Genomic DNA, 9,300 nt, shown 5'->3' with positions numbered 1-9,300 from the left:
TATATGTGAACTCTCTGAGATAGAAAGTGAAGTTAGAAATTAATAGAAGCCTAAAGACAAAAATGATAGGATTTGTGTTCTGGCTAGTTTTATATCAACTTGACACAAGCTAAAGCTATCCAAAGAAGGGCACCTCGGATGAGAAAATGCCTCCCTAAGACACAGTTGTAAGGCATTTTCTTGATTAGATTGGTTGAGGGAGAAGCACAGACCATGTGCTCAGCATTATGTCCCCAACATCTCTCCACCTTGTTCTCTAGAAGAAAGACTAACGAGTCTAGCAGAACTCAGTGATATAAACACCATCTCTCTTCATTGGTTCAAGGTTCTAGGTTCAATAAGAGAGCAGGCTGAGTGAAACCATGGGAGCAAACTAGTAAGCAGCATCCCTCCTTGGCCTCTGCATCAGTTCCTGCCTCCAAATTCCTGCCCTGTTTGAGTTCTGACTTCCTTTAGCTACTGTGATGTGGTAGCCTAAGCCAAGTAAACCCTTTATTCCCCAATTTGCTTTGGACACAGTGTTTCATCATAGCAATAGAAACTACAAATGTGTCATTGTTCTCTCTCTTTACCATTTCTACCTAACCTTCACATGCACGTGCATGCACACATATACATGTGTACATACAGAGAGAAAGCAACAGAAAAAAATAGTTGAATGGACAAAGCATTGATCCAATAGTTAGGGTCTTTAGTTACAGAGCAGCCTTGGAAGATATATCTAAAAGGGAAACCTTATCTATGCATTTTTATATTAATATTTACATTTATACATACATGTATACACATGGGCACACATACATGTACACACATGGGGATACATACCTGCACACACATGTATACACACATCTATTCCATTCACAGAGACTTTCAAATTTCTCACTTCACAGTCCCATTGCATTGTATGAATACCCCAGAATTCACTCAGCCAGGTCACTATGTATGAACATCTGAATAATTATCTTCAATTATTTAGAGTTATATAGGATATATATATATATTTCACTAAAGTGTAATGACTGAGACAAATGTGTTGATATGTTTTAACTGTGGTCAATCCCTCCTTAATAGGCATGGTGACAATTTATACTTCGACAAGTTAAGTTTTCCATATAAAATTATTGTCAACAATTTTTCCAAACTTATAGGTTAAAACTCTAATCATTAATTTTATTTCCACCATTTCAAAAGGAAGCTAGCATCAGCACACATTTTTTGAGCTATTTGTCTAACTATTCTATGAATTTCTTGTTCATTTCCTTTGACCGATGTTCAGTTAGTTGTGACTTTATTTCTTGGTCTGCTTTATAAATTAAAAGAAAGCTACAATTTAAATATTAAAATCTACATATCCTTTCAAAATGTACTAGACTTTTTAGTGCTGAAAATGTGTTGTATAGCTACCAACAAAACTAACATATAGGACATTTCTATGGCTTAAAAAGGTCTCTGTGGTCTACTTGGAATAAATTGCCCTTCCCTTTCCAAGTAGTCTCAAATATCATCTAACTAACAGAAGATTGACTTAATTAAAAAGAGCTAGGCAAGATGTTTATCCTCTGTCTGTCTCTGTCTCTCTGTCTCTGTTTCTGTCTCTGTCTCTCTCTCTTCCTCACCCTCCCCAATTCTAAGTAAGGCAGAGGCTGAAGATATGACTGTTCTATCATGAGATAACAAGTTGCTACACAAGTCAGCTTCCATGAGTCTAATGCTACATTTATCACTGACAAGTGTTTAGTCGCCACTTGTCACCAACACACAATTGCTTCTAACTTGTAACTAGTCATCAACGGACACAGAAGTGATTCGCTCACCATTTTTAAAATAAAAAGAATTTATTCCTTGTATGACGCCTTGTTCCTGACCAAATAATTGTAAGTGTTTATTCTTATGAAGAATGAAGCAGCAAGTGTAATTTTCAGGCCTTCCAACAAAATGATTGTGAACAATATACCATCATTCTGAGGCTTTTTTTGAAGAAACAATGCGCTGTTACTGACCCTCAGTCAGCTTTTCAGGGCTGAGCTAGAAACTCACCACACATTTGCAGACCCGAGAGCCAGTTTTCAGTTATTGCACTTTGACTTATTTCTTAGGGAGGAGGGTTGTTTGTTTGATTTGTTTTTTAATCAGTATGAGAAGTATTGAATCTATTTCATTTGGAGATAAACAGAGGTGACATTTACTATGGTGGCATACAGATTTTTTTTCTATCAGCCATTCTAATAAATGTGAGCCATCTTTAGATGCCATCTTTGCAACATCAGTTTTTCAGGCAAGGTAAATGAGGGCGTAGCTAAGCAAATGCCATCTCTCCAAAATTAGACCTATGCAAACAAACAGTGTACACTAGAAACATTTCTATGGGATTAAAATTTGGTGCACTGTGACATTTATGATAAAGTTCACTATCAGTGTGGTTCTACTGTTTAAAATGAAAACTTACATACTGGAGTTCTACTGTAGAGTCAACATGTGGGACTGTGAAAGGATAGCTTTGTTTCTGGTGAAGGACTGGCTAGAGATGGCCAGAGGCCCACCCTGCAAGGGACAGCATATATTTCACCACACTCCTAGACTCCAGGATCCTGACACACGGCCGAAGACCTCCATTGATCCTCGACTTTCAGTCACGTAGGGCAATGACACTACAGCCCTTCCCAAAGAGAGGTTTGTGTCACCTAGCACAGGTAGAGGGTGTAATTACAGACCTCAGGGCCTCAAGAGTTCTCCATACTAATAAGATACCTAAGGGCCAAAAGGCATAGCCAATTAAACATTCCTTCCCAGACCCTCCTCTTTACAAATGGTATTTAACCAAAGAATCGCCCTGTGGGTACAGGGGTACAGTTTGATCCACTTTCTGCCATGACAAAAAAACTTTTAAAACCATGGACTTCCTCATGTCTTTGGGGCCCTGCTGTGGGGAACCATGAAGAAGGCCTTTGACTACCGAGCAGCTGTTTAATCTCCCACTAGAAGACTTCCCTATGTTCCCACTGCAGAAGCCCTCAACTCAAGCAAACTAGCCAACCCAGCCAAGCAAGTCCCACAACCAAGAGTCTCTTAGCAAAGGTATATGTGCCACTGTGGGGTGATGGACCATAAGAGAAAGTCTGGTAAGGTTGAGCAAGGGCTTGAAGCCCTGGAGACCCCAGAAGGAATGATAGGAACTTTGCCTGCTCCTGACTCCAGGCCCCTATCACAAAGCCACAGCTCCCCATAGAGAGAATTGTTGCCATCAGTTGTGTAAGGGCAGTGCCCACAAGTCCCTCCTAATGTAGAAGAGGCATCTTAGGCCAAGCCAATAGGAAGCAACTGCTGTCAGACCCAGCCTACCCCAAAACTGTATATAAGATCCTATCCAGAAGGAATAGAGGTGTATGAAAATTACTCCATCTGAGAGCATCTATCATAAGATGCTGTAACACTGCCTGGGAAGAGAACACTGAACTGAAGCTTTCACCACCAGAAGTTCCTCTGCACTCTGCTTGCTAATCAGCCACCTGCTCCCAGGCAGCTAGCTTGGCTCAGCTTGACTTGAACCCTCTCACTGGGCCAGGCCAGAGGTCTCTGTGGATAGCCTTTGGTACACAGAAGAGCATGCCACCACTGCTCCTGTGGGGTTATTGTGACATGCTGGCCATCATTGTAGTTCATACTTGTCATATCTGGATATTAGGAATATTGGTTGCCTTCCTCCTTTGGAAGCTTGCATGACTTCTTCTGGGACCATTAAAGCAAGTCCCCAGGGAGGGAATTTTCAAGTCAGTTCAAGCTCAGGGGTCTCTGGGCTCTGTTTCTGAAGTGCATGTTGCCTTTAGCACCTCCACCTCTTGAGGGTATCTAAGGGAAATAGCAATATGGTGTATATTTTCGGAATCTCTTGGACTGCCTACTTAATATCCAAAGATGTCATTCAATAATCTTCAAAGGAGGATGGACCAGGATAGGAGTTACTGAAACAAAACAGAACGATAAAGAACCCAGGGGAATAACTTCTGCAAGCTAAAAAGAAACGAATCGATAGCATGCAAACTATTATAAACACACTTAAATTCATTCTAGACACCTCACCCCACCCCAGGCTCTTCTCTGGGGTCAAGAGAATGTTTAAACAGAGGAAATAGAAAATTCACAATAAGGTGAAACTAAAGTGAATACCCCAGAATTGTTGATAATAATATAAATGACACTATACTAACACAAAAGAAACAGTGGTACGTAAGTTTGATAAGTTGTATCTAATTACAGGAAAGCTACTAATCTTCAAAATTACTGGTTTTCATGATTTGATTTTTATGTATTCAATAGTCAGTTTCCTTGCTGTGACTCTATGGTTTATTTTGCTTGTTTTTCACCTGTGAGAACATTTTATGTCCAGGTTGCATGACTTAAGTGGATAACAAAGCAAAGGCAATACTCTTTTAAAAATCTCAAATACAGGGCACAATTTGAGATCAAAATAAATAATAATAATGAAATATTATAAGTACAATAAAAACTCAAAAGCCCAAAATGCTATTAACACCTAATACTACAGACAAACAATATGGGGGAGAAATTCTTCTTTACAATGAATTATCATTATTAGTTGCAAAGGAAAAGAGAAAGTTAGCATTTCCCAATATAATACTAATAATTGATTCAGGAAAGAATTATCTAACAACACTGAGCAAACTCCAACTGAAGGATCTTGTATCAAAGATTCAACATGCATTTTGTAATGTTAAGATCACTAATGATAAAGCAAAACTATTGTGGCCAGGAAGGAAGGAAGGAAGGAAGGAAGAAAGGAAGGAAGGAAGGAAAGAATAGTTAGATGAATGAATAGCTTAAGAATAAGGAATAAGATAATACATGATCTTGGAATAGTCCTGGTCTGGAAAAAAATGACAATATAAGACATTTCTGAAACAACCGTCCTATTTGAATATGAAGGTGGGTCACAGTCAAAAGTAACAAGCCTGATGACCTGAGACCTGATTCTCCAGCCATGATGGAAAGACAGATCCAACTCCACAGGTTGTCCTCTGATTTCCATGTATATGCCATGGAATAGTCACAATTGATAAGTAAAATACATTAACTTTAAAAAAAATGTTATATGCACATAGATTAGATAATGACAAGGTATTCATATTGATGTCTCTGATTTTATAATTGCAAATGAATATTCCTGTTTGGGGAAAATAAACCCTGTTATATTTAGGACAAATAAGAATAATTCTTGAAACATACTCAATTGTTACTCAAACGTACACTCACAGTTTTAAGAAAAAAATGCAAAAATATATTTAGAAAGTCTGGAATAAAATGATAAATAAAATACAAGCACAGAGGATTGCTGGTATAACTGAGTATATCATAGTAAAGTTTTCTATTCCTGGTGAAGACCATCACCAAAACAATTTAGGAGAAAGTGGGTTATATCACATGAATTTCCATATTACAATCCATCATGGAAGAAAACTCAGAGAAGAAACTTAAGACAGGACAGGATAGAGAAGTAAGAATTATTGGCTTGCTCAGCGTTCTTCCTTATACACCCCAGGGTTGACGTTACCCATAACAGGCTGGATCCTCCAACTCCAATCACTAATGCAGGCAGGCTTGCCTAGAGGTCAGTCTTATGGAGATATTTTCTCAATTGTGTTCCCTTTGCTCAGATGACTCAAGCTTGTGTCAACTTGAAAAACAAACAAAAACAACCAGGACAGGGACATAGAACATAATTTCTAAATAGCATTTTTCTAAATCTTCTAAGTTTTAGGTAATATGAAAGTAATTAAAAAAAAAAGTAGACCAAGCAATGCATTGGAACACTGTCCAAGAATGGAGCCATGCGAGAATTCTGAGGGTTTGTGAGAAAATGAAGAAAACAAGACAAAAGTCTAATGACCTCAGCTGAAAACCACAGACTTGTTCTTGGACTGTGCTTTCATGCCCCTCCCAGGTGGGGCAGATAGGAGTGAGTTTACTTCAGATTATTTATTACAACTGGCTATTTTTATTTGTTTATTTGCCTCTATAGAAAAAAATATGTGTTTGACACATGTGGCTTGTCCACCACATGCAGCTTCCTCTTGTGACCATAACCTTTAGTCATCTGACTGCTCTTAATGCTCAGAGTATAGATTGTCTGGTGTTCTGTATAAAGCTGGATGCTGCATGAGACTTAGTCTGCTTCTTTTATTGACTTCATCCTCCCAGGTCTCACCAGCTCTAGAGTGGTAACCAGGTGGCACTCGAATAGATATTCTAAGAAGGCTACAAGGTAAAGGAAAGTGTGGCCCCTCACAAAAGGAAGGGGTGAGAATAACGGGACAAAACCCATGACAGACTTATGCTGAGACTGTGCACCATGCTTTAACGAGAGGAGCAGCACAGGAATTTAAATCACAACTACTAAACTGCTTTCAAGTTGTTTATGATTATAATTCCCGGTTTCCAAGAGAAAGATGAAGAAGCAAGGGACAGAGTCTGAAAGAATATGGAAAAGGCATATAAACACGGGAAAACGATTCCCGTTAATTTTGGGTCAGTTGGATATTAATTCAGAGTTATCAACATGTTTAAGGAAGATAAAAAGGATAATAATCATGAGGAAGAGATGACTAATTCTTGGAATGAATAGAAACTGGATAATCAAACCTGAAAGTTGGTAAAGAGAAAAAGAACGGGTTCTTTTCCTTGGTTAGGCAAAATCAAAAGTAAAACCAGTGCCATCAAAAATACTGGTGACAGTTTCTCTACCTCCCTTACTGGAACCTCGTTAGATATATAATTTCCACTGTCTGAAACAGCCATGAAGCATGGCATGCGAAATTTGATAATCAAGCTGATCTTCAATTCTCTCCACTTTTTTGGTGAAAATTTAGGAGACAGCATATGAAAAAACTAACTTATAACGTAGGCAAACTAGAGCAGAAAAGAGAAAAGGAATTTGTTTCCCAATTCTTCCTTGGCCTTGTGAACTGTGCTTGGTATTTCCAATGAACTAACCAGTCTATTTAAGACTCTAGAAGAAGAAATGGCATTGGACAGTCTCCCAAATTATCTTGAGATTCAAGAAAAGAACTACAATAATTCGAATTCAGACTAAAAGAGGCATTTGTGTATCATGTGGATGTTTCACTGCCTTTAAATTCACTTATTTTCCCCGCTAAAGTGTCTCCTATAGGTATTATAGCACAAGAGAATAAACCTTTGGGATTGATTTATTATACAATAAGAACCAGAAAATACTAAGAGATTACCTGCTTACCTTTACTCTTCTTGCTCAATTAATAAACAAGGGGGGGGCACCCAGTGTCAAGAAGTATATGAATGTGATGCTTGCTGCATTAGATTACTCTTCAGTAACAATCAGTTCTTAAGAGTGCTGCAGAACAACACGGATTTTCAAATTTCATTTGCAGATGGGAGGATAGGAAATCATTATCCAGCTGATTAAGCTATGGGATTTTCTTTTATGAATTGAGTTTGTGTTTACAAAAATTATCCAACATTTTTCTATTACACAGACAGATACTTATTTTTTGATGGCTTGTCTAATAGAATAGGAGAGAATTCATGGTTCAGATAGTCATCAATCTCCTAATACATTTTTCCCTCAGCCCAACAGGTGGAACTGGTTGTTTTGATTCATCTATTATGGTTAATTCAGAAATTCAAATTCATATTAAAAAACTTACATATAGTCTCAGATTCTGCTTATGTCTTGGCAGGTGGATCCACCAAAACATTATGCATTTCTCTTCAGCTTTTCCAGGCCATCAAGAACAAAGGTAGAGGGCAAGGAGACAGCAGAAGTCACCAGAAAAAAATATAGCAAACTTTCCAGCTAAAGGGTAAAGGGAAATATTGACCCTATCATCAGAAGTCAAGTCTGCCTACCGAGGGCCAAGTTAAGGCCCTATGCACCAAGGGAGAAATTATTCCACAAAACATACAGAGCCCTATGTCATTCGAAAGTCTCTCTTGGCAATGCTATCTGCTTTGACCTGTGCATTTGTAGTGAGTGCCTCTGAACATGCATATGGGTCTTTTGTTCCTCATCCTCCTTTTGCTTCACCTTATAGATTAGATGGCTCCAACTCTTGTTGTCTTTACTAATGAATGTGTTTATGACTCAACTGTGGTACTGTAATAAACTTATTTGTTCATTCATCTGAAGGAAAAAGAGACCATATTTAATGTTTTCCTGGAATTTGAATCAATTCCCATTTTCTTTTTTATTTTAACTTTTTATTGGTTTGTTGTGAATTTCTTATCATGTCTCACTCATCTCCCCCTGCTCTCATACCCTTGTAACCTCTCCCCCAACAGAGAAAGAAAAAAATGTCATTGTAGAAGCTGTAATGTGTCACAGTGTGTTCCACAGTATACCCTTTTGTCCACACATCCTCACTTGCAAATGTTCATTGCAATGACTTATTGGTCTGGTTTGAGGCCTCTGGCTTCTGCTACTCTATCATTAATAGAACCTCATTGGTACTCTTCTTGGATATCCAGTTGTTGCCCTGTGTCATGGGATCACATACTTTTAGAACTGTAGGACTGGACACTTCATGCACTCCAGCAGTTCATCAATGGGGTTGATGTTGCAGTAGTCCAATTCAAAGTCTTGGATCTGGGTCTGAGAGATATCTGAGATGGTCAGCCCATTGGCTTTCATGCCTTTTGGGCAGCTCATCAGCAACCCCATCAACCAAGGCCAGCTCTACCCTTCTACCTCCAGGCCCGAGAGACACTGGACTGGTGATCTCAGGCTCAGGGAGTGTTAGGCTTCTAACTATTCAAATGTTCACAGCTCCGTTCTTTTGTCTGCCACCTACTGATACACATGTGACACAACAGCCACATCTGCAACACCTCTAGGGGCAAAGCATTTCCCATTTTCATATCATAGCATTTGTATTCCTATTAAAGGCAAATATTGGAATACATTCCACAAGATAGCAGAACTACTAATCATATGTGTCTCTTTTAAAACTACTCTCTAGCGTTTTCCGATCAGAAATAATAATATAAACAATAATGTAGCAATAATGTAAATAATAATGTAAACAATAGTGCTAGACGTGGTTTGGATCCCTGTTCTTGGTGGCCGAGTATTATACACAATGTTCTAATATTTTACTGTTCTAATATTAATTATGTTTACAATTTGCCTAATTATAGGATACTAATGCACCAAATGTTAATTAGATCTCAACATATGAACTCTGAATATCCTACACTTAAAGAATTAATAGTGCAAAGACAGTGATCCAAGATTGTAGACATGTGAGGAGA

The 9,300-nt window shown here is 38.3% G+C and overlaps 1 pseudogene; it reads right to left on the bottom strand.

The window, feature by feature from the left end:
- Window positions 1–8,781: 8,781 nt before the first annotated feature.
- Window positions 8,782–8,890, bottom strand: LOC114632872 (annotated as a pseudogene).
- Between the last annotated feature and the right edge of the window lie 410 nt (window positions 8,891–9,300).

This window comes from Grammomys surdaster, unplaced genomic scaffold (assembly GCF_004785775.1).
Source record: "Grammomys surdaster isolate TR1022 unplaced genomic scaffold, NIH_TR_1.0 97, whole genome shotgun sequence".
Taxonomy (NCBI): domain Eukaryota; kingdom Metazoa; phylum Chordata; class Mammalia; order Rodentia; family Muridae; genus Grammomys; species Grammomys surdaster.
This window is presented reverse-complemented; position numbering and strand designations above follow the sequence as displayed.